A 24,326-nucleotide genomic window follows, 5' to 3' on the forward strand; every position below is an offset into this window, starting at 1 on the left:
GCTTCCCAGGCCTCTCGAGTGGGGTGGAGGTGGGGTGGGTAGGCAGGATTGGAAGGGCATGCCCACACCATGTGGTAGGTGTCCGAAAACTCCTCCTCACAGTGTGGGCACGCGCCCGAGAAAGAAGAATTGAAGTGCTTAAGTACTGCCGGGCACAGTACAGTATTGGTATAGAGGCGGAGAAGCCAGCGCTCCTCCACCCTGGTGAGGCCTTTACAGGGAGGGGGATAGAGACCATGAAAATTTTGATAAAGAGAGGTGATCTCTTTAAAGGTGATGGCCGGATTGAAATTGAATTCCGGATCAGGCTGCGGATGAGGCGACGCCCGGTGAGTAAGCGCGCGGGCGGCAGCGTCGGCTGCCTCGTTCCCCTCAAGACCCGCATGAGCCGGAGCCCACACGATGGTACGATGGGTCGGAAACCCTGTGTAATCGCATGCGTGGAGAATTTTGAAAGCACGGTCTGGAATGTACCCTTGCTCAATATTGCGGCAGGCGCCCCTGGAGTCCGTAATAATGACTCGGGACTCTGGATCTGCGGCGGCCAGTGCAATGGCGATCTCTTCCGCAAATGTAATGTTTGGGGCACGGAAAGTAAGGCCCTGAACTGTAGTGTTTTGGTGGATGACGGCCGCCGTGTACCAACCCCCATGGTGCGGGCCGGCCGCATCCACATAGAAGACACCTGGCTTGTGGCCATATTGTTGAGAAATAGCCTCCGCCCGCGCGAGACGGCGACCATCATGGGTGTCTGCAGTCATGTTCTTCGGAAGGGGTCGCACCTGGAGTGCAAAGCGCCAGGCTTCAGGGATGCGGACCCGTTCTTCTGTATGTGTTGCGTAGGAAATGTGTAAGCGGGTTAGAAGGCGGCTCCCCGCAGGTGTTTTGCTTAGGCGCAAGTATTGATTGTTAAGATGAGCTTCTCGTAACTCCCCAAAGGTGTTGGTCATCCCCAGACCGAGGAGACGCTTGTTGGACGTCGTTATGGGGAGGTCGAGCGCTCTCTTATAAATCTTGCGGAGAACTACCTCTAAGGCATTCTCATCGCATTTGCGTAGGTGGAGGTAGGGAGCCGAATATAAAATCCGGCTGTCACGAATGCATTGGCCAGCCGCAGGGCATCTTTGCATCGTAGGCCCCCCTTTTTATTGGACACCCGGCGGAGCATCCGACCCACCTGGTCCCCCACCTTACGTAACTTGTTTAGGGTAGTGTCTATCTTGCGCCTATGATGAATGAAAAGCCCCAGTACCCGGATCTCCGCGTGTTCAGGTATCGGTCCGCTAAGTAGGGAAAGGGCAATTTTGGTTGTGCACTTTGAGTTGGGGCGTATGTGCACAAATTCAGATTTGCTCGGGGAGCATTCAAGACCACAGCGACGAGCGTATTCGTCCACTATAGCTGCCGCTTGTTGCAGGTTGGTCTCGATGTCTCCGACCGATTGTTGTGTTGCCCAGAGGGTGATGTCGTCCGCATACAGAGCGTGCTGCACACCGGCGACCTCCGCCAGCTGGGTAGGGAGCTTCATCATGGCCAGATTAAATAGTAATGGCGAGAGGACAGCTCCCTGTGGGGTCCCTCGTGTACCAAGTTGATATGGGCCATATTCTGTGTCTTGTAGCCGGATATAGGATTGGCGATCTGTAAGGAATTGTTTGATATAATTGAAAGTATTGCGCCCACAATGTGTTTGCGACAAGTGGGATAGGATGATCTCGTGGGTCACATTGTCGAAAGCCCCCCGCAGGTCAAGTGCGACGACTACTTTATCATTGCTGGGGTGCTCGACGGGGTCGAGAATCTCCTTGTGAAGTTGCAACAGGACATCTTGTGCGGACCGGTGTGGGCGGAAACCGTACATGGTGTCTGCGAAAATGTTTTGTTGTTCCAGGAAAGCCGACAATCTGTCGCGGACCATAGTCTCTATCAGCTTCCCCACACACGAAGTGAGGGAGATGGGCCGGAGGTTGTCGGTGTTAATGGCTTTACCTGGCTTGGGAATGAAAGTTACTAGTGCCGTTTTCCAATCTATGGGGAGTGGTGTGCCTCCAATCCAGATAGTGTTGAAGTAATCGAGGAGAGTTTCGTAGGCGGGATCTGGGAGGTTGGCAATAAGCTTTACCGTCACCTTGTCCCGGCCTGGTGCTTTACCTCGCTTCATTTTAGTCAGGGCCGCTTTTAGGTCATGAAGCTGGAACGGTTGATCCAAATCCGCGTTCTCGGAACCTGCATACGAGTACGCCTGACCACGGGGATCCTGGTGTATACTCAAATATTGGTCGCGGAGCGCATCGGCCAGTTTGGCCGTGTCTCCAGTGAAGTTATGTATAGCCCTTTGAAGCTGTTTTTGTGTCTCAGTACGGGTTTGTGCCGGATCAATAAGAGCGCGGAAGAGGCGCCACGTACTCCGACTCGACATTTGCCGAGCTGCAGTGTTGCATCGGTGCACCCAATTGGAGTCGGCGAGTTGGGCCGCGTATTGTGCCGCCTGTTGGGTGATATCCGCAATTCGAATTTTGAGTTTCCGATTGTGTTTTTGACGACGCCAGCGGCGGACTAGGCTGTGTCGTGCCTCCCAGAGGTGGAGGAGGTGGTTATCCACCGCCGGGCTCGCCTCTGAGAGTTGAACATTTTGCTCGACTGATTTCAAGTGGGATACTAGGTGTTGGGACCACGTTGAGTATCCTTGGTCCATTATCGATTGAGGATTGGTGTAACTGTTCCTAAATTTGGTCCAGTCGGGTAGTTTTGCATTGGCCTGTGGTCTTGTGAGTGGCTTGGTATGGATTGTAGTGGTAATTATGCAGTGGTCACTACCGAGGGATTCCTCGGTGTTCCTCCAATCTGCATAGCGAATATTTTCGTAAAGGTGAGGTCCGGACACGTATCGCGTGTAACGGAGTTACCTATGCGAGTGGGTTGCGCGGGATCCGTGTGGAGAGTAAGGCCCAGTGTGGAAACAAGCTCCGCCAACTTGCGTCCGCGTTTCTCTTCACGTGTGTACCCCCATAAGGTGCTGGGAGCATTAACGTCCCCAACGATTATGAGGGGATCCCGATTCGCGACCTTCAAAGCCCGGCTGAAGATATCTGCGAATGTAACATTTGGTAGCTTTGGGGGACAGTAAATGTTGAGTATGTGCAATGGGGGGTCCTGTTTGCGTAGCGGAAGGATCGTCACCATTACATAGGAGAAAGTAGCGCTAAGATCCAGGTCAACCTGGGAGGCCGTGTAATTTTTATGTACGCAGAGGCAGCTATGCGCATCCTGCTGGTACACCGTGTAACTGGCAAGGGTGGCGCCATTTCCTGGCTCCTGAAGTGCCACCACAGCAGGTAATTCTGGGAACGTTGTAAGGAAAAGGCGTAGATCGGCTCGCTTTGTGCGTGCCTTGAATCCGCGACAGTTCCACTGTACAATTTGAATAGGGATCGAATTGCTTCGCGGATGCTTCCTATTTCTAGGGGCGCCCGCCATGATCAAGGGTAGAGTTCTGAGTTAGGAGAGAGGACGCTTGAGAGCCAGTGGCTCCAAAGAGAGGAGCGTTCTCTATACTGAGGATGGCACAGGGGACCTCGTCTTGTTCTCCGGCGATTCGACGCCTAGACGCTTTGAGCTGCCGGCCTGCGGAGGTTTTGAGCGGGCCAGCGCGCTTGGGAGCGCGGGTGAGTTGAGCGAACTGAGCGGTTATGAGGTTCGGGATAGATGCCGCAAGGTGGCTAATTTTGTTGAGTGCCGCCGTAAGTGTGGCATTGATTTGCGTTTCCAATGCGGATATTCTGTTGTTAACTTGAGTTTCGAGCGCGCTCACTCTCGCCTCGAGTGCCGTGAGGGCATGCGCAGCCTGTCCTGAAGGGGTTGCGTCGCTTTCCATTGCCTCTGCTGCGGGTGAGGCAGAGGTGTGGTTGGGGGAATTTTGGCGGGCCTCCGCTATTGCGAGGCGCTTTTGAAAATTTGCAACCTGCTCGCGGAGAGCAGATATTTCTTTTTGTTCGGCAGAGATTGGCCGTTGTTGGGATTGGGAAGGGGGAGCGAAGGGAGAAGCTGCCCTGCCGGCGCCGCTCACCTGGGAGTGTTGCTTGACAACGGTTGCCCACGTCTTGGAGCCGCCGTTTTGTGGAGGTCCGAGGGGCTTCGCTGCACCGGCTTGAGGCGGCGGTGGCGCAGCTGGAGGTTTCCCTTGGCTCCCAGTAGAGGAATTCACAGGCTGGTCCATGGCTTGGTCGGCAGCCTTTGCCTCCAGCTTGTCCGGGCGACGCTCGCCACGCTTGCGTCGGTTTCGCTTCGATTTACGCCCGCGCTCGGCCTGCGTGGGCTGGATAGCGCGATATTTAGCAGTACACGCTGGGCCCCCCGTGGCATGGGCCGCGCCGCACACTGAACACTTTGGGTTGCACTGGTGAGGGGCCCGCTCCCCCTCAACGAGTAGAGCCTGCTGTCCGCACAGGCCGCACCGGTCCAGCCTCTGGCCGGGGCAGGCGTCCACGCGGTGGCCGACCACACCGCAATGTCGGCAGGCTGGAATGGTTCGCTGGTAAGGCCTAACTTGTACAAGCTCCGAGTCATAGTGCACGAAACGTGGCTTCTCTGTTCCGGCGAAAGTCAGTCTCGCTTTGTTGGATGTCCCAAATTTTCGCACTTCCACGATGGTGCCGAAGCGCCATTGGAGCCTAGTACGGAGCGAGTCCGTAGTTTCAGAGTTACGGACGGTAATGACGCCGTAGCAGACGTCCTTGTCGTCTTGGCGCAGGTGCCCCACAAGGGGGACCTTCCCGTCGGGTCCATTAAGTTCAAATTCGCCGATGATACGGTCGGCTAGCTCAGGTTTCGCAGTGTGAACAATAATGAGGTTTTGTTCTCTTACCGGTATTATGGTAAGATCTGTTGCGGGTTGCGCGCCCAGGAGAGCCGTGAACGCCCGGCCGTAGCCGGTCTCCTGGAAAGTCTCGTACAACGAGACGCGGGTCCGGGGCTTGATGACGACGACGTAGTCGTCTGGAACAGGCTTGGGAATAACAGGCGGTTTCCACTTCGTGAGCAGTCGCCGACTGCGGCCCGCCGCGCGCGGGGCGGGTGACTGCTGGTTTCCGGCGTGAACGCCGGCCGCGTCTACGGACGCCGGCTTTAAGGCTTGGTCTTGCGCTCGGCGCAGCACTGCGGCGTTCAACGCGGCGCTGCGAAATCTTGCCGAATCTGGGCCTCCGGTTGCCGCTGGGGTAACCGTTGCCGAAACTGGGCCTGCGGTTTCCGCTGGGTGAACCGTTGTCCAGTGCATGTTCTCGGGGTCGTAGCCTCGGCAGGAGATTTGCGTAGCAGCCATACTGGCGTCAGTGGCCAGAGGCCCCGATGTGCCGGGTACCGGTTCGGCCGTTAGGCCTAGCCGCGCCACCGGCCCGATCGGGCCATGTGTTGCCCGAAAAGGGGGTTTAACCGGGCCCACCTTGGAAAAAACTGGTGTCCAGATGTTCCCGACAACTTTCGGCGCATGTTGGGGATGATCTTGCTAGGGTCAGGCGGAAACTTCCGCTGCTCCGGCTGAAAATCGCCGAAGCCGACGACCAGCACGTCTGACTCCCCGTGCGAACGCCGAGCGAATCCTCAGCAGGAGGAGACGTGGAGCGTTTGCGGCGTTGGCAAGGGATGCAAGATGCAATATATTTGGCGACAGAGGTGGAGAGACCAGGCCAAAAGAAACGGCGCTTTATACGGTAATATGTTTTCCGGAATCCTAAGTGGCCGGCCACGGGGTCGTCATGAAGCGCCTGCAAAACCTCACGGCGAAGAGAATGGGGAATGACAGGCACCCAGGTGTGACCCAGAGGGCTATGATTGTGCCAAAGGAGGGTGCCATCAACCAGCTTGAAACAGTTGAGTTGGCGTCGGAGGCGGGCATTTGGAGGCCGCATAGAACCACTCAGGCGTTCAATGAGAGTCCGGAAGTAAGGGTCGGCCCGCTGTGCTGAAGCGAGATCGCCGAGAGCGGGAGCGGGCACCAGATCAATGGCTGCGGCCGTCGAGGCGTGGGTAGCGAAGGAATTAGTAGTTGGGAGCGATGAAGCAACAGGAGGAGAGCACAGAGGTTCTGCGGAGGCGAGGGGGCAACGAGAGAGCACATCGGCGTCTATGTGTTTTTTTTTTCCCGATTTGTAGGTGACTGTGAAATCATACTCCTGGAGGCGGAGAATCCAGCGGACGAGGCGCCCAGACAAGTTCTTCTGTGACGACAACCAGCACAGCGCATGATGGTCAGTTACAATGGTGAACTGGCGACCGTACAAATAGGGGCGAAATTTCTGAATGGCCCAGACAACTGCAAGACACCCTTGTTCAGTGATCGTGTAGTTCTGCTCCGCTGCAGTCAGGGTACGACTTGCGTAAGCAATCACGCGCTCAGTTGAAGATTGCTGGCGCTGCAGAAGAACGGCACCAATGCCGTGTCCACTGGCGTCAGTGTGCAAAATCGTTGTAGCGCTGTCATCAAAATGAGCCAGTATCGGATCAGATGTGAGAGCCTGCTTTAGAGAAGTAAAGGTGGCCTCGCAGGCCTCAGACCAAATGAAGGGCGTGCTGACTCCAAGAAGCTGATGCAAAGGCGCGGCGATGGATGCGAAACCTCGGATGAAACGACGAAAGTATGAGGCGAGTCCTAGAAAACTGCGCAGGTCTTTAATCCGTGTGGGGCGGGGAAAATGCAGTACTGCAGCAACTTTATCAGGATCTGGTATTATGCCTCTGCGACAAACGACGTGTCCAAGAACTTTGATAGAAGTGGAAGCAAAGCAACACTTCTTTGTGTTTAACTGAAGTCAGGCCGCGGAAAGAGCACTTAGAACTTCATCTGGGCGGGCGAGGTGCTCAGAAAAAGTCGAGGAGAAAATTACGATGTCGTCCAGGTAGCAGAGGCAAGTTTTCCATTTCAGCCCCGCGGAGTACGGTGTCAATCATGCGTTCGAACGTGGCCGGAGCACTGCACAAGCCTAACGGCATAACGTTAAATTTATATAAGCCATCTGGCGTGGCGAAAGCTGTCTTCGCTTTGTCCTCTTCATGCATGGGGATTTGCCAGTAGCCGGATCGGAGGTCAAGACTATAGAAAAATTGAGCACCTTGGAGACAGTCGAGGGCGTCGTCAATCCGGGGAAGTGGATAAACATCCTTTCGAGTAATCTTATTGAGGGCGAGATAGTCGACACAAAAGCGTACGGAACCATCCTAAGTTTGTACCAGCACGACTGGTGAGGACCAAGGACTTGAAGAAGGTCGCATGATGCGGCGCTTGAGCATGTCGGTGACATTATCTTGAATAATTTTTCGTTCACTAGAAGACACACGATACGGGCGGCGGCGAATGTTGCGCGAACCGTCAGTGTGGATGCGATGCGTAGCCGCCGATGTTTGGCCAAATATTTTCGACTGGGTATTGAAAGAAGCAGCATGTTTGTTCAAGAGGGCAAGCAATTCTGCTTTTTGAGCAGGCGTGAGATCGTCGCTGATAGTGGCGGAAATAGCTGCCGGAGAAGAAGGAAGGAACGAAATGGCGAAGCTGGATGGTGGCGAGGAAAGAACGGTGACAGGTTGAATGGTAGACACAGAAGCCACTTTAGTACCAGCGCGCCGAAGAATGGGCTCCGACGTAGTATTGAGCGCAGTCAGAAGGGCAGTCCTATTCACGAAGCGAAGAAGGGATGCGACGAGGAGAATGCCCCTGGAGAGAAGACGGGGCACGGCTGTGGCGAAAACGTCCCCAGCATGTACGTAAGCAGAAGCAACTGAGATGACATCTTCGGGGCCGGGATAAAGCACATGGTCCGCGGTGTTGATCAAGTGATGAGAAGGAATTGCAGGAGCGTCAGAAGGGTCGGAGTCAGCAACTTCCAGAGTAGGAGGAATTGAAGGGTGGGCGAGTGGTGCAGCTTTACCTCCGGAAACTGCACAATTTAGTTTTCCGTATAGCGACCACGTGCATGAGAGGCTGGACGTAGAGGCGATGAAGAGCGCCGGAACGGTGACGGGGAGCGGCGGCGCGACGAGCGGACAATCGGCGAGCGGTCGGGAGAGGTCGATAGAGAGAAGAAGCGGGAGGATCGTTGGGGTGAAACGTTGGCCGGTAAGGAAACGATGAGTATGTGTCGTCGTGATGAGTATTGGAGGCAAAAGTAGGGCGGTAACCACTCGATGAGTAGGTTTCGTCGTTGCGAACGGCACCAAACTGGTTACGCTCGTCGCGCTGACGCCGACGACAAACGCGGGCAACATGTCCACGAATTCCGCAGTAGTAGCAGATAGGGCGAGGCGAAGGCGGCCGCCAAACCGCTGGGTACATTGCGGGCCGCTGGGATAATAAGGCGACAGTCGGCTGTACGGGCGGCGAATGCGAGATGATGAGAGATGGTGATGAATATTCACAGATGAAGACGAGAGTCACGTACTGTGCTCACAATACGTGACCTCACGTGTGCTCACAGTACGTGACAGTACGTGAGCACAGCACAGTATATATATATATATATATATATATATATATATATATATATATATATATATATATATATATATATTTGCATATAAGTTAAAGGAAATGAGGGGCCCGTTTGACAAACCTATGAAGGGAGCCAACAGTCACCGAAACCAAGGCGCATAGGGGAATGTTTTTTATGTGTTGTGCTTATCAGTGGGTATATATATATATATATATATATATATATATATTATTGGGATTAAAGTCCCAAAGCGACTATTTATATTGTCCTCCGATCGAAACGTCGAGTAAAATAAAAATGTTTCCTTAAACGAAGCGTATAGTTCACTCTATATTATTTCAAGCAGTCAAGTACGTCCTCTGTTTGCTACTACTATATATATATATATATATATATATATATATATATATATATATATATATATATATATATATATATATATATATATATATATATATATATATATATATTTGTAAGAAGGCACTTTGGACAAGAAGTTATATACTTATAAGGTAGACTGACACGCTTAAAATAATGAAGGCTTACTCAAGTTCCGACAATATGTACATAGTTTTCTGCTTGAATGACTATTTCCGCTTGCTGTGCCCTTGCAATAAGTATAAAAAAGTATATGAATGTATTACTGCACACGGTGGCTCAGCCGCTGCTTTAAATCGTCGCACCATTTGTGCTGCTGCGAAATATAAATCATAAAAATAACATAAAAGATATAAAAATATAGTCAATCATTCACTACGCCATTAAAAGAACAAAAGCCAGTATTTTATAGACGTTCTAGAAATAGCGTTTTCACGCTTAAATTGTATACCGTGCCTTGCAAAGGGGTATATATGTGCATCTGTGTAGCGTTGATGTATGTTTCGAAAGTGAAGCGTGCCTGCACATGACATAAAAATAACGACAATTTTTAATCATCATGAGAAACTATTGCGTGAGATTTTATGTTGATAAATTGTATTTTCTTTTCTGTAAAAATATATACCAGTGGATAAATGATCCTCCAAGATTAGCCAAAAACATCAGTGCTGCAAGACTACATATGTTACAAAGAAATGTAAAACCGTGAAATTGTGCAGATTACCTGGACGCTTTCTACAGTAATTACTAATTCTTTATTGCTATAAATACCTATAGGCATGTGACTGCAAGTAAAGACAAGTCCTTTTGTCTAAACCCTTTGAAAGAGCCTGAACTTTCCTTCTCATTTGTTGACTTCGTTTTCAAGAAACCCATTTACATGTCCATTTCTAACTACATGTTTTATGTGATTTATGAGAAACAACATCGAAACAGCTGTGTGTGCGAAAAATGGTCTCTTCACGAGGTACTGTACCTACTATTCCAGAAGTATTATGCAACATGTATTAAACGCTCCAGAATACCGATACCATGTAGAATATCAGGACAGAATAATTATAGGTATATGTGCTGTTTAAGTCGAATTCAAATTTTTTTTGTTCTGTAGCTTATTGCCGTTTCCATAATAATATATCTTGTTACGTGATAGATGTGTCGGTGAATATTTACTGGCTAGCCTACTCGTTTGTGTAGAGTGCACCGTTAAATGCTCGTGGTGATATCTTTTTCGTCTTTAGGATTAAAACCTCGCATTTTAGCAAGAGAAATTTTCCATCCCTCTGGTGCAAAACATAAATATCTCGCAAGCTTCTAAACTAACAAAGCGCATTTTGTCGCCATTATCAATTTCATGTTAAATGTTTCATGTCTCCCCTCATATATCTTCCGTCATTTGTAACCGAATTAAAAGAAATGACTTGCACCGACGCACGAAAGTCCACATTTTCATTCTTAAGAATTTGTGTGCTTCCCAATATATTTATTATTTACGGGAAAAATATTGGTAGCGCCCTTCTTTCCAATCATCAGGCATAGACATGTAAAGTTATTAGATAAATCCAGAGCTTGGGCTAGTAGTGACCATTGCATGGTATTATTTGTAATCACCTAGTTACAGTGCAGTATTAGGGCGAGTCCGACAAGCTTGTTTTCTTAAATGGTCACGCGGCTTTTAAAGTTGAAAGAAAAATGAATATTTTTGATTATTATTGTAGCCGCTGGCATGCCTTGTTAGTCATGGTGTCCTGAAGTCTCGTTGATAAATCGGCCTATAAGGCCTCGAAGAAAATTGTTTCATTAACCGCGGCGCCTGTGAATTGCGGGGAAACGCTGAAACAATGGATCTTCTGCGTTGCAACTTTCTGCCCAGGTATTCACCTTGCGGAGCACGTTTCATCATGACTGTTGTGCATAATTATACGACATTTGTTTTGTTGGCCTGCTAGGGCTGTAATACGGAGGAAGATATTCTGAGTTTTTTTTTAATTTATAAATTTCAAATTTGTAGTATGAAACTTTCCGCTCACTGTAAATAGGTAAACCGACACTGCTTCACAAACATTCAAAACCAAAATTTGTGGTTTCCGAAAAAAAATTCTAAGATTGTCTTGACATTCAGCACGCCAGCTGCAAACAATTAGTGCTAAACCAGCCTTCTTAACACTGTAGCTTTTCCCAATATTGAAATAGAATATACGCTTTAGAAAATATGTTTTCGAGATGTAATAGTGGAATTTTTTATAGTAGTCATTAAAATTATTTATAAAATGCGTAAAAATTTGGCGTAAAACATTGAGAAATGCTAACATTTTTGCTGAAAGCCTTTCCTCCTTAAGTATTTTGAACAAATCATGTTTGCGCTATCAAGAGGCTGATAGTACTGAGCGATAATATATCACGAATGATATTGAGTTGCTAAGGGAGAGCCTGTTTCCCAGTGTGCTTGCAGGCAACACTGTTTGAGACTTTTCAGGATTGAGAACACAAGCTTTTCAGTTCAGCGTACTTGGGTCCTAGTCACTAAATTGGCGAAGCAGTCTGAAAGGAACAAAATTCCATCTATAGCAAATTATTTGATCTTGTTATATTTTTCGCCGCAATCATTTCTCACAAATCTCGCTTCAGCGTTTTGCCCTAATTCACCTGGAAAGAGCCCGAAGAATACACAACCTTATTGAACTGCCTGCTGTTGAGTTTTGCGATTTCCCTCCGTTAAAGTGAGACAAAACGCTCCATTCTGACATTAGAACGCAGAATTGAATCTTTGGTTGTTTCCGCATTTCTGTTCGCATAGGTTAAGCTAACCCATGATGTGAACAGCAAAGTTACGTACTGCCTGCTATTTAAATAAAGATGCCCAAAGTGTGTGCGTGCCATATCATACGCTATTTTTATACAGCGTTTTGCAGTAACCCGATTATAAGGTTTTCCGGCAATCGCATTATTCGCTCCTTGGTTCTCGGTATATATATCGTTTTTGAGTGCAAAAAAGAAAACACAAAAATTATTTTAGCCTACTCTACCGTCTGTCTTTGAACGTCTTGTTGCTAGACAATCATATGTATAGCTTCCATTTCAGCAATTCTAAAAGTTTCTTGACGCATATACGGCTTTTCCTCTATAAAACCCCAATGGAACTAAGTAGATTGACGCACATTTCCGCCGTCACAGGCTTCAAATAAGGAAGCCCTGATCTAATTTCTTGAAACGGCAGTATATTTTACTTGTGATAATAATTTTGAATTGGTTTGAATGTTTTTTTTGAAGAGAAAGTTTGGGGCAATGCAAGGTCAAAGCCTCCTGTAAGGTGCCAACGGCACTTAGATACCAGCTGCAACTTGCACAGCATACACGACCACAGTTAAATTCCTTCCGATAATTTATAAATCTGAATCAAACAAGCGCTTTGCAGGGGCCGACTAAACGAAATTAAATCACTCTTGAACAAGAAATTTACATTTCTGATACTAACTTAGACTTCTTGAGTTAACTTGTGTGTAGGCTTAATGAACACTAGGTTAGAAAGTTACGAAGCCGAAGATTCGGTCTTCACAGATGTACGCTAGAAATGCATCACACGTCTAGAGAATGCACACTGGTCGCCAGAAAGCAACGGCGCCTACTTCATTATCGCAATCTGCGGAAGAATAAAAGCAAAGCAAACGTGGACGAATAATAGAGGAAAACATACCGATTTGGGGTGGCTCCAAGCAATTTGTATTGCGCTGGCCGATTCCACCGTCTCCGATGTTGGGCAACTAATACCCAGCAGCCAGAGTTGTTTGTGACGCGATAGGCGACCAACGCCCCACTCTTTCTAGTACGCATGTACATCCAGGTAGATGTACGCGCTATCTGCGGTTTATCTCGGCGGTGCTTCGCGCCCTCTCAGTTGAGGGTGGCCGCGATTGGCAGTGGTACGGATACAAGACGCCGCCGGATGCAGTTGCTTACCAGTGACCCAGCAAGCCGCTACGTTGTCGATTGGTTGCTGGAGCAAGTCAGCCAGCTAAGTAGTTTGAATGATAGGCGAATGCAACCTCCGAGGTGGCTCAGTGGTTATGGAGCTCGGCTGCTGACCCCAAAGACGCGTGTTTGATCCCGGCCGCCGCGGTCGAATTTCGATAGAGGCGAAATTCTGGAGGCCCGTGGACTATGCAATGTTAGGGCACGTTAAAGAACCACAGGCGGCCAAAATTTCCAGAACCCTTCACTACGGCCTCTCTCATAGCCTGAGTCGCTTCGGGACGTTATACCCCCATAAACCACACCATAGGCGAATGATCTGCCCATAACCATGCTGTCGTCCAAGCGACGAGGCGTCCAACGATTTCCGTAATATCATTTAAAAGAGTATTAAAGTTTTGCGTCGTGTCACAATGGGAGCTGCTCTTATGCCTGGGCTAGAGCTTCCTGTATTTCTACAATGCCCGCCGAGTACGGCCGATCTGACCGTCCAACACCCTCTCCTAGCCTCCTTTCCTACTCTCCACCGTCGGCTAGCCTTCGCGCCTGCTCTGCGTTTGTGAGGGAGAGTGCCATCTGACTGGCGCCTGACGACTAAAAGCGGACAAAGACAATTCTTTAAACGTTCTTTCTTGGTGAGGCGGCGCCATGCATCTCTCATGATCATCAGGCTGCCTGTAAGGTATGGACGCCTCATAGAGAGGGCGGCTCGTGGCGCTGCTCACCGTGGAGCCGCTGCAGCGGCTGGTTTTAAAAGGAGCCACAGATAGTGCGGTGCAGCGGCGTTGTCATTGTATCGAAAGACTGTGGCGACTTGTTCGAATCATGTTTGTCTTCTAGCTACAACGCTGAAACATTCCGGGAGAAGTACTCAAACTGCTTGGCAGAAATGTGAAATCAGAAGGTAAAGGTAGTTAGTAATACGTTTTACTCTAGTGATTTGCGATTCAATCATGTTGATTAAGGAAAATGGGAGAATGAAATAAACAAGCAATGATATATCTTCCCGAGAAGGCATTTTTCGAAACTTTCAAGCAGCAGTAGCTTTCAAGTCGTAGCTCTACTTTACTATTCTCAGGTTAGGCTGTCATCGTTACGGCAAGTAGCGAAGGATTTTTCTCTGTGCGTGGCAGACTGCAGCTACGATTGTTTTAAGAAGCGAAAAGACCTCCAGTCGCAAATGCATGGCGCAGCAGATGATGCCGAAGCATTTCGGACGTTCTGCCTGGTCTTCACTACAACTGGGCACTAATAAAACGATGCAAAATAAAAAAAGCTTGAAGGAAAAGAGGCAGACAAAATCGAAATAAAATTTGCTTCAGCACGTCTTCAAGCGCAGCCATCTTACGTAAAGGACGAACCACAAGGCAGCGATCCTTCGGCGCAGCAACAGCGTCTATTCTACCGTCGTTGTCGCTTCAGGCCGCAGGAGATGGCGATCAAACACACGACGGCATACGAAGTGGTTGTCCACACGGGCGTTAGGTGTGCTTTCGTTCACTGTTATGTTCCGCTGCGCACGAGATGCTTTGTCATCCTCGCGCATACAAATGTGGTTTCGCTACAATGCATTTTTCTTATGTCTGTAAATACGTGTCAATACAAGAAAATACCCTAATTTTAGAAATGTAAATGGCTACAAACACGGAGTTGTAATATATATAGCGGCAGACACATGCAAAGTATTGTATATGCTATTGCTGTAAAGAGTTGTAAATATATTTAAATAAATGCACGTGAACGTCCCCTTCTTTTCTTAAAACGAGCTTAAAATTTCCCACACTTCGCACAAAACTGGAAGCCCTTGCCATAATTAACTGGTGCCATTTTACTGCTGCTGCGAGGAGTCCTGGTCAGCGTCGCGGTCCACACCATTTATCCGCGCAAAACTCGGCGCTTAGTTCGGCTGTGCCAGGATGTAAGTGCAGTCGTCAGCACGCTTAACACGAATGACAGAAAGCGTGGCCGAGAACGGCTTGGACTGACGCCAGCATCGCGAAGTGTTGTGCGCTGTTGCCGAGATATCTTGGTATGCTTGCGGTGGCTGACGATAGCTGGAGCGCAGCTCGATTTGACTACTCACCTCGTTCTTTCGCTTGCATCTAACCGGCGGGGCGAGTGCGCTCGCTTAACTGTTTCGCGACTTTTCTCTACTGGCCGGGGCTCACGCGGGCGCAGAAAACACGTTGCGATTTGCTTATCTCCAAAAAGCGTTGAAGTGGTGTGGCTTCAAATCGCTCGAGCACTTTTACAGGGGCCCTATTCTCGACATTCGCCGATCCGCCCAGAGATGGGCGCACCCTTGTCGCGTACATCGGGGTGGTGCCAAGGTACGTTAACGCAGAATCTGATGATGAAGTTGGAAAAGAAAGAAAAAATTATGACAACAATAGGTACTTTCGTCTGCTACTTGCGCCAAGTTCAAAAAACGCCGATGTGCGTGCCTTGACCCGAGAATCTGCGGCGCAGAGGTGCGTACGCGTCGTGAAATACAGCCGTTGAGCGAAACAGTGAAATGTGTTGCGGTCTCAGCGTATCAGTCCATACATATGCGTTGGCCAGCAAAGGAATATATGGATCTGGCGTTGGTTCTTAACGCGACGCGAATAGTCACAAGAATAGTGAAGATAGTATAGCGGCAACTGCGTAAAGCGATGTTCTTACGCTGCATAGATGTTCTTACGCTGCCGCTGCTATACCCGCAGGAAGCGACGAAACTTGGCGGCAGAGCGTGAAAAACGCTATGACCGAGATTTATTTGGCGGTCCCTGACTGTCGCTTTGTTGGCACATGCGGCGTTAAAGGGGAGAGTCTTCGCGCGCCCATACAATGAAGGCAAAACAAAATGATATAGCGAAAATTTACCGCTTTGTAACTTATTTTCGTCGCATGAAAACACAGTAATAAAAAAAAACAACTTGAATGAAAATTTTTTACCTTTATCCATTCGCGGAAGCACGCAATCGGGCCAGAATGAAAATGGACTCTGCCGAGGGAAGCAGCGAAGGAGATAGCGGCACCGCACTGCGGCGCTATTCAACTAGATGCTCTGCTCAACTTTATGCTGAATCACTGCGCGTTGGTCCGCGCGCCCGATGATAGTATATCGGCCGAGGAAAGATGGGCGCTGTGGGTGCAGCTGGCAAAGGACAGGTTTAATGAATACACATGGGAAAGACCCTTGCCATGCAAAGGGCGTAGTCAGGCTGATGTTGATGATGACGACTTGTCTGATGGAAGTTAACACCAGAATGCAGAAGGTGAAACAAAATTTGTCACGCAGAGCCCAGTGATTCATTTGCTATAAGGCAACCGTTATGCACCTGGAGCAGCAACAGGGAGCTAGCTCCTTTTAATGCATCAACATTCCTCGTTAGAGAGAAAGGTATAATGTCTGGAAAGATGAACAGGTCACCTGTAAAAAAGTATTCACATGTGCTACTCAACCTTAGGGAACGGCATGAATATAGAGGTGGAGAGTGCAGGTGGAGGGATATGCCACATTACAAACAGCTTCATGCAGTGTGCAAGGCACTTGCTTTATTCGCTTCATGCGAGTTGTTATCTTAATGCGCACGTACACACGCATTATCTCGTGCACGTGGCACATTGAGCATGGACATGTCTCAGGGTGAGGTGGAGGAACCAAAGGGAAATAAATACAACTGTGAAGTTGCAGGCACCACAATTAAGAAGGAAGAAGAGCAACACGACCAGAAAAGCGCAAGCATTACAGCAGCAAGATAACACACAAAGGAGGCAAGAAATCCAAGGCTAACGTGGCCCTCAGCACAATATTTTAGGGAGGCAGCATAACACACATGCAGTGGTATTCTGGCAAAAGGTTCAATAATGCTGCATGATAACACTGGATGTGTAATGGTTTTGGCGAGGTCTGTGCACTCCACAAGGAATCTATAACAGGCTTCAGCAATGTTTGTTGCCTGATGGGAAGCGTATAACCTTCCCTGTGTACACTCCTCATCACATACATATTAGGGCCATTGTTGGTTCTTTTCAAGTGGTGTATCACAGTGTGGGTAGGAAACGTTTACATCATACACAGATGCAATTAGGACCATGACATGGCACTAATATCCACTGCAGGAGAGTAATGCTCAATGAATTGCGCTCACATTCAAAGTAGTTTCCTTTACTGTGCAATAAAATAAACAACCAAAAATCTCTATGCACACTAAAAACGCGATTTCAACTGTTCAACGAAGGCCACCATACCATCTGTAGGCATTTCAATGTCCGCAAAAGTCTGAAAGGATGATGAGGACAATAGAAGTTGCTCTGTAACAATAATTACCACATTCCAATAAGAAATGGCCTGCCTGTAATGAGAACGAAGCTCGTGTACATCTCGTATATTTGATCAAAGAAGCACTTCAAGTGCGCAAGATTACCGTGGTGAACTGCATTGACAAGAAGGCTATTACAGTCTTTGACTACGTGAAAGAAAAAAAAATGGAACACTTAAGATGCGCCGTGGTGTGCGCACATGGAGGGTAAATTGTGTTTTTCAGCACAATTAAGGCATTTTATGTGGTACATGGTAAGCAAGTTTGACTCTTAATTTCGAAGAGGCATGAACAGAAAGTATTAATCACGAATGCAATGGTAGAACAGGTTGCAAAATTATGAAATTGGAGTCATTGAAAGTGCTTGTGCATAAAATTTAGGCTTCCTGAAAAATTACCTATTTGTACAGCTTTGCTGGCTATTTTCTCTTCAAGTTCAAGCAGCAGTATGAAACCAACCCAAGGAAGGTGGAAATAGGCTGCTATTTTGTTTTGTACTGCCAGAAATTTTTTTTTGTGGTGTGAAACGATGCCTGAGCCAGGTGGTTGACTTCCACCAATTCTCACGTGGCGCATGAAACGAGTTCGATTCGGGACCATTGCCAGTCCGTTTTTGCTCTCTGCCACTCTCCAACATCACCTAAAGAACACAGAGGAACTGTTCCTGATCACTGCAAATCGACTGCAACGCAGCCTTTATGTCAGTGACATACTGGTGGGAGCCGAAAACGAACAGGCCGCATTAGATCTCTACAACGAGTGAAACGCCATTTTCGGAGCGGCCTCGATGCAGCTGCACAAATGGGCATAAAACAGTGAACAGCTGTGTCAGAGATTTGAGCAAGACTCGAAGGGAGCCAAGCCGCTGTGTTACCTATCAGGAGTGTTGATGGTATTAGGTCTCACATGGGAAACAATTACCAACATGCTAACATTCTTCCCTGCACCGGTAGAATCTCCACGACAGAAGCACCCACCAAACGATCCGTCCTACAAACCACCGCACGAATTTACGATCTACTAGGGTGGCTATCCCTTTTTATCGTGCGAGCGGAGGTACTATTTTAACAGCTTTGGCGCCCGAATAAAAGTGGGATGATGTCCCGCCCGAAGGAATTGCAGCGGAGTGGTTGAAGTGGCTTGACAAACTGTTTTACCTCCCCGAGGTGAAGGTTCTGCGATACTACAAGGCAAAAGCAGGTGGAGACGCAGCAACCAGTCTGCACATTTTTGCAGATGCGAGCCCAGTCGCCTATAGAGCGGTCGCCTACCTGACGACAGGTGGCGAGGAAAGTAGTGCGACAATATTAATAAGCAAATCTAAGGTCGCTCCAATTAAGGAACTTACCGTAGCCATGCTGGAGCGAATGGCATGCCTGCTGGCTGCGCGATTAGACCGCTACATTCTCGGCCAGTTAGAGGAGCCTCCCCAAAATGTCCATTTGTGGACAGACTCAACCATAGCATTACATTAGTTTCACGGGAACGCCGATAGCTGGCAGCAGTTTGTACGCAGCCACGTGGTCGATATTCAGAGACTGACTGGAGAATTTACCTGGAAGCATTGCCCAGGAAAGGAGAGTCCTGTAGATCTCCTTATCCGCGGTCTACCCGCAGAGAAGCTTTCGAATAACGAGCTCTGGAGGACGGGTCTACGATGAATCCGCATGGAGGAATGCTACCGGCCTCCTTGCGGAAACGCGCCTACATTTACCGAGGCGGAGCTGGAGCGAAGAAGGGAAACGAAGTCACTACGCGCTTCCGCAACTGCACCGGTTGCGGATGTCTTGACGGAGACACCAGTTCCTTCGCACGCTTTACTCGAGTGACCGCCTAGGTGCTGCGATTTGTCGCCTGACAAAGAAAACCCTAAAGAGAGAGCTGGGAACAAGCTGTCTCAGTTTTCATCAGCTCACCACAACGCTAACTGAAGTGGAGGCCATCCTCAACTCTCGTCCAATCACGGACGTACATGCCGAAGCAAACGAACCTCAGCTGCTGTGCCCGGCCTCGTTTCTCATTGGCAAGAGGCTCACCTCACTGCCAGATGTTCCGCATGTCGAATTGAATGTCATTAGTGGTGCGACACTACGGCAAATTTTCACGAACAGAGCTCGACTCCTGCGCAGATTCTGGCGGCAGTGGATGAATGAGTATTTGAAAGAATTGCAAGCATCACAGCTTCACCAAAAGAATTCCACTCGGAGTCTACAGGCAGGCGATCTAGTGGTGTTTAAAGAGCCTCTTCAGCCAAGCAGCTCTGGGAGACGGCACTAATTGACGCGGCCGTTCCCGGGAGTGACGGGCGAGTTAGGTCATGCACCGTGCGACTTCCCGCAGGACCACCCTGCGTCGTCCGGTTCAACTGCTTTATCCGATAGAGCTTGTGAAGGGAGTGTGGCTATGAAATGTCAGTGCATTTCGGGTGTGAATGTGTTGTGAATGTTATGTTTCGTGGAACGGCTGTTTTTCGTGCGTCGACCTTTAAGACCAATTCCCGGTCTTGCGGAAACATTCGTACTTATTTACGAGCGTATGTGCCCTCCGAGGAGGGCGCCCCACGTTCCCCTGCGCCACGGAAAGCCGTTCTCCCTGCAGAGCCTCTCTCAACGCCGGACTCCCCGAGTAGCGAGAGAGGGGAGGTGTCTTGAGGCTGAGACCGTGGGAGGGACGAGACAACCGGGCAAGCGTCAATCGTAAAACGAACCTTGTACGCATCGAACCTTTTTGTAAGCTGTTTTTACCCATTATTAAATTCAGCTGTTCTTTGTTCATCGGCTGCTTATTTTTCAACGAACGTCAACGTATTCACGACATAACACCAACTAGCACCATTCTGCCTACGCTGTTCCTGGTTTATGCAGTGCTGCAAAGAGCAGACCGATGACGCGATATAGAGAAGCGCATCGGACTGCCGTCTTCACCTTCGCTGTGGCTCAGTGGTTATGGCGCTCAACTACTGACCCGAAAGACGCGGGTTCGATCCCGGCCGCGGCGCTCGAATTTCTATGAAGGCGAAATTCTAGAGGCTCGTGTGCTGTGCGACGTCAGTGCAAGTTAAAGAACCCCAGGTGGTCGAAATTTGCTGAGCCCTTCAATACGGCGTCCCTCATAGCCTCAGTCGCTTTGGGACCTTAAACCTCCAATCGACCATCACCTTCTCCTTAATGAAATTGTGGCGAGATCATGGCCCGATACAAGCACATGACGCTGCAGCGACAGTCCTGCGTATTTACTTACTCAGTTGAAACGAAACGAGACCCACCGCTGCGACAGCAAGGAGGCACAACGTTTTACCCAACTCCGCCGTGTACCTACATGCCCGTCTGTAAAAAATACAGGACCTGTGGGACCGGCGCCAGCGGGGCAGTTACTGAAGCGGTGGCGTGCCGAATGGGTGTGCCATCCGGGCAGTCAATTAAATTCTAGTGTTCTAGAAGGGGATTAAGATTAATAGAGTCAGAAATTGCTAGCCTTAGTTTTACTAGTACGAACAGGCCGCAGGATTTATTCACACTTTAGTAACCGGTGCAGTTGTGAATATTTAAAAAATTACATATTTGGTTTTTACACTAAGCAGCAAAGTTTAATGCGAGCCCCACATGCATATAAGCCTTTTTTAGGGCATAAATTAGAATACCGGATCTCATTCGCAGCAGGATAAAAAGAATCAAATCAACGAAATTGAAATAACAAAAAATTTGCCTTACGCTTCATACATTCAATATACACCAGTTTTGCCGTCGAGCCACAATGCGAATTTATTTGCCACCGCTACCACAAACATTTCTGAAATAATTTGGCAAGAGTTGTCCGGCAAGCTGCCTACTGCCTTGAAAAGTGACAGCGAATTACTTTGTGATTGTACTTTATGCGTGTCATTATCGTACTCTCAAGCGGAGGGAGTTGTTAGCTGCATCTTCGCCACCACCCTGCGTTCAACAACCGCCGCCTATTCCCTTGGGAAAAGAATCACACCGATTGGTTTAACTGCCCTTCTTTGGGGTGGTTAAACCTGCTCATAGAAACAGTAAGCGAGTTTTAGGTTACTACGGCCTGCATCATGGAGGCAGGTTCGGCCGTTGGAAGATTGGTTGGGCATTGCACACGTGACGCAGTTCCCATGACAGCAAGCAGATGATTTGCGGCACATTTCATAGCCGGAATGCAGCTCAGAACGCGGAAGTGCTTTGGAATATCTCGATTAAATAACTGCGGACGCTGACGCAGAAGTCGAATGGCAGTCGAGGTGACTAAGTACCAGAGAGTGCAATAGTTGCACTCTGCAAAGCCCCCAAGTACATCGAAGAACCTACCTTGCAAGGCCATGAGTTGCTGGCTGTAAATAGCAGCCTCGCTAAGCAGGCATGCAACGAGAATAAAGAGAGGTGGCTTTTGTGAGGGGTGGACAGGTTATCGAAGACTGCTCACAAGCCAGAGACAACAAGAACAAAGGAAGCCTCGGCAAAAAGTGCTGCACTTTTAGAGCGCAACAGTTCTTGTGTTCCGCATCGTAGTCGGCGTTGTCGACGTAACCGGTTGTCCAAGTAGAAGAGCGAAGCGCCACCTGGAAGGTAGCTGCCACGGGATGATGCCGGAGGATGGCTAGCAGCGTAAAATACCCCCAGGCAGGTGGCTTGGGAAGAGCTACGCTAAAACTTCACATCACCGATTATCGCAATCGTCTGCCATTTCTTTTAGAAATAATGATATGCCGCTATTGGAGACAGACAAAGACAGAGGGTTCGTCATCTTGTATGAGGGTGCACTATTAATCTAGTTCCTCTTGAGTTGCAGATAGACATTGCATTGTTACTGTAGAAACGGCGATTTCAGCCAGGTCACTCATTGATAAAGAAAACGCAGAATATTTGATATTTGTATCTTCTTCTTTTATGAGAACGTATTTACGCTGTAGACGCGAGCTAATGTGGAACATGGAGGTTGTTGACTTTATTTAGATCCACTTAGCTCGGGCTCGATGCACTTAAAAAAATGTCCTCATATCTCCCTCTCTCTTTTATCTATCATTATCTGCACTTCCGACTCACTTCAGTCGACCGCGGCACCATCACAGCTTTGTTTGACGATGGAAACAGTGGTTCTTAGTGTGGCATTTTTTTCGGACGCAGTTTCATGTGCTATAACGTGCGGCTTCGTTTTGTGGGTGGCGTCGCAATGAAACAGAAGTTACGTGTGACTTCTTCACTACCAAATACGTCATCACTCACCTGATTCTCGTAGTGAGAGCTCGTTCGTCATACTGCGGTGAACCCCACTTTGACGCGCTCCCTTACTCAGAGACGCTGCTACTGGCTGACGTAATGCTGTAAAGAGTAGGATATACAGATGTGCATAGAAACCGCCGTCTTCACCTTCTCCTGGATGTCATCGTGGTGAGATCACAACCCCATTAAAGCACACGAGGCTGCAATCATGGCGCTGCATACTGAGTTACTCTCTTGAAACGAAACGACAGGACAACGTTTCACCAGAATCCGCCGTGTACGTATAAGTCCAAGTACGTACACGTTAGAGAGCAGTTCGCATTGCTTCTTGCTGCTGAAAATATCTTTCTTTGATCCTGCGCTGCCGCTTTAAAGATGCAGCTTATCTTTGCCGTCATGTCGCGATGTCTACTAATGGTGGCTACCTTGAGAGGCCTGTGCCATCATGATGCTCCTGCGATGACACCTTCGCCGTTGCCTGTGAAGCTGCTTTGAGGCTGCCGTCTCGATGCAGTTGCAGCGACTTCATCTCTCGCGCATCTGCTCACTGTTATGGCCTGTCTGGCATTGCTGTGCGCACTGAATTTCTCCTTCACCCAGGAAATGCAGCTTAAGCGGGCTGCGTCCCTGGTGGTAGCTTCTGCTTAGGCATAACTCTGGCAATCTCTGGAGAAGTGGAGTGTTGTGATTTATGTAAGCACAGTGCCAGAAAATGTCTTTCACTGCGTTACGGTGGTACGAACAAAGCGTTGCGAGTGCATTTGCGCTTCGTCTCACAGCTTGATCACTGTGACTTCAACGCTAGGAACAGGCGTTGGTGGTTACCAGAGTAGTGCATTCACCTCTCGCGCTCCCGAGCCAACCACACAGGTCCAGCTGACGTCGCCTCGCGATAGTAATTACTCCTGAACTCGAAAGGTGTGAGACGGTTGAAACTCAATTTCCTGAATATTGAAGGATTTTCTTCATTACTGCGACTGAATAGCTTCGAAGCACCAAGGAGATACCATAGGGGCGCGTATCTTACTGTGGCACGTGAAGCTTTAGATTGTTGACGTGCACAAGGCGCCGAGATCTTCAAAACGTCGTCTGCCCGTTCCTAAAAGCAGTCACAAGTACAATAACGTAATTCAGTGCGTGAATTGTGTGAGTGAAGTGAAAGTTCCACGCAAGATGCTCATTCGTCTGTTGCGAAAGTGGCGGCTGTCACGTACTACTAGGAAGTCCGACGGAACAACGTTGAGAGATGAGATTAGGTATTTAATTTAAAAAAATGGCTTCGGAACTAGTACATTAGCTGTCAGACAAACGCGAAATATAAAATCAGTGCGGTTAGATTGCTCGAGCAGCTAGTCCAAAGCTAGTCCAATAACATAAGTGCAAACCACTCTGCAGTGCAACTGGGTTTGAGAGTGATACTTTTCTTTACAATGTGCAATACGCTTTCGGTATATTTAACAGCTCCGACGCAAAAGCAAAGACAGAACATTTGAATTTACTTTGCTGCGGCCCATGTTGACGCAAGAATAAATACTATCCCTGTCTACAAGCAGGCATTTTCTATGGCGGCAGTAGCGCCATTCATTGTGAGTGTATAACCTTAAAAGGTATTAGGAGTGTTACATTCGGCTTGATAAAATTATTTACTTTTTAATGCTTTACGGCACTGGTGTTGTATGCGAATCTACTTGATAGCCCGTTACTCAGAAAATGTTTTAAAAGTTGAACCACGAGGTGGCTATTTTTGCGCTTAAGTGATTCTTTCGTGTGCTTGCATAATTGTGAAAACAACTGGTTGCTTTATCTCTCGGTCCTGAATTCTGTCCTCCGATCTCTATGCAGCTCTCTTGCTGGTTGAGTCTACCAACCGTGGCTGAATGTTACCTGCAGCTGGCCCGTTGCACATCACTATGTTGACAGGCGACAAGGAATGGCGCTCAAACAAGGCGGTAAAATGTAACGACATG

At 48.5% G+C, this 24,326-nt stretch overlaps 1 pseudogene across 1 annotated transcript in view; it reads right to left on the bottom strand.

Moving 5' to 3' along the window:
* The window catches only part of LOC144122051 (amine sulfotransferase-like), a 28,853-nt pseudogene extending 16,183 nt beyond the window's left edge, over positions 1–12,670 (bottom strand). The window contains exon 1 of the transcript XR_013312787.1: positions 12,550–12,670. The product of XR_013312787.1 is annotated as an amine sulfotransferase-like (transcript). The remainder of the gene's footprint in view (positions 1–12,549) is intronic.
* Positions 12,671–24,326: the final 11,656 nt, after the last annotated feature.

This window comes from Amblyomma americanum, chromosome 2 (assembly GCF_052857255.1).
Source record: "Amblyomma americanum isolate KBUSLIRL-KWMA chromosome 2, ASM5285725v1, whole genome shotgun sequence".
Lineage (NCBI taxonomy): Eukaryota > Metazoa > Arthropoda > Arachnida > Ixodida > Ixodidae > Amblyomma > Amblyomma americanum.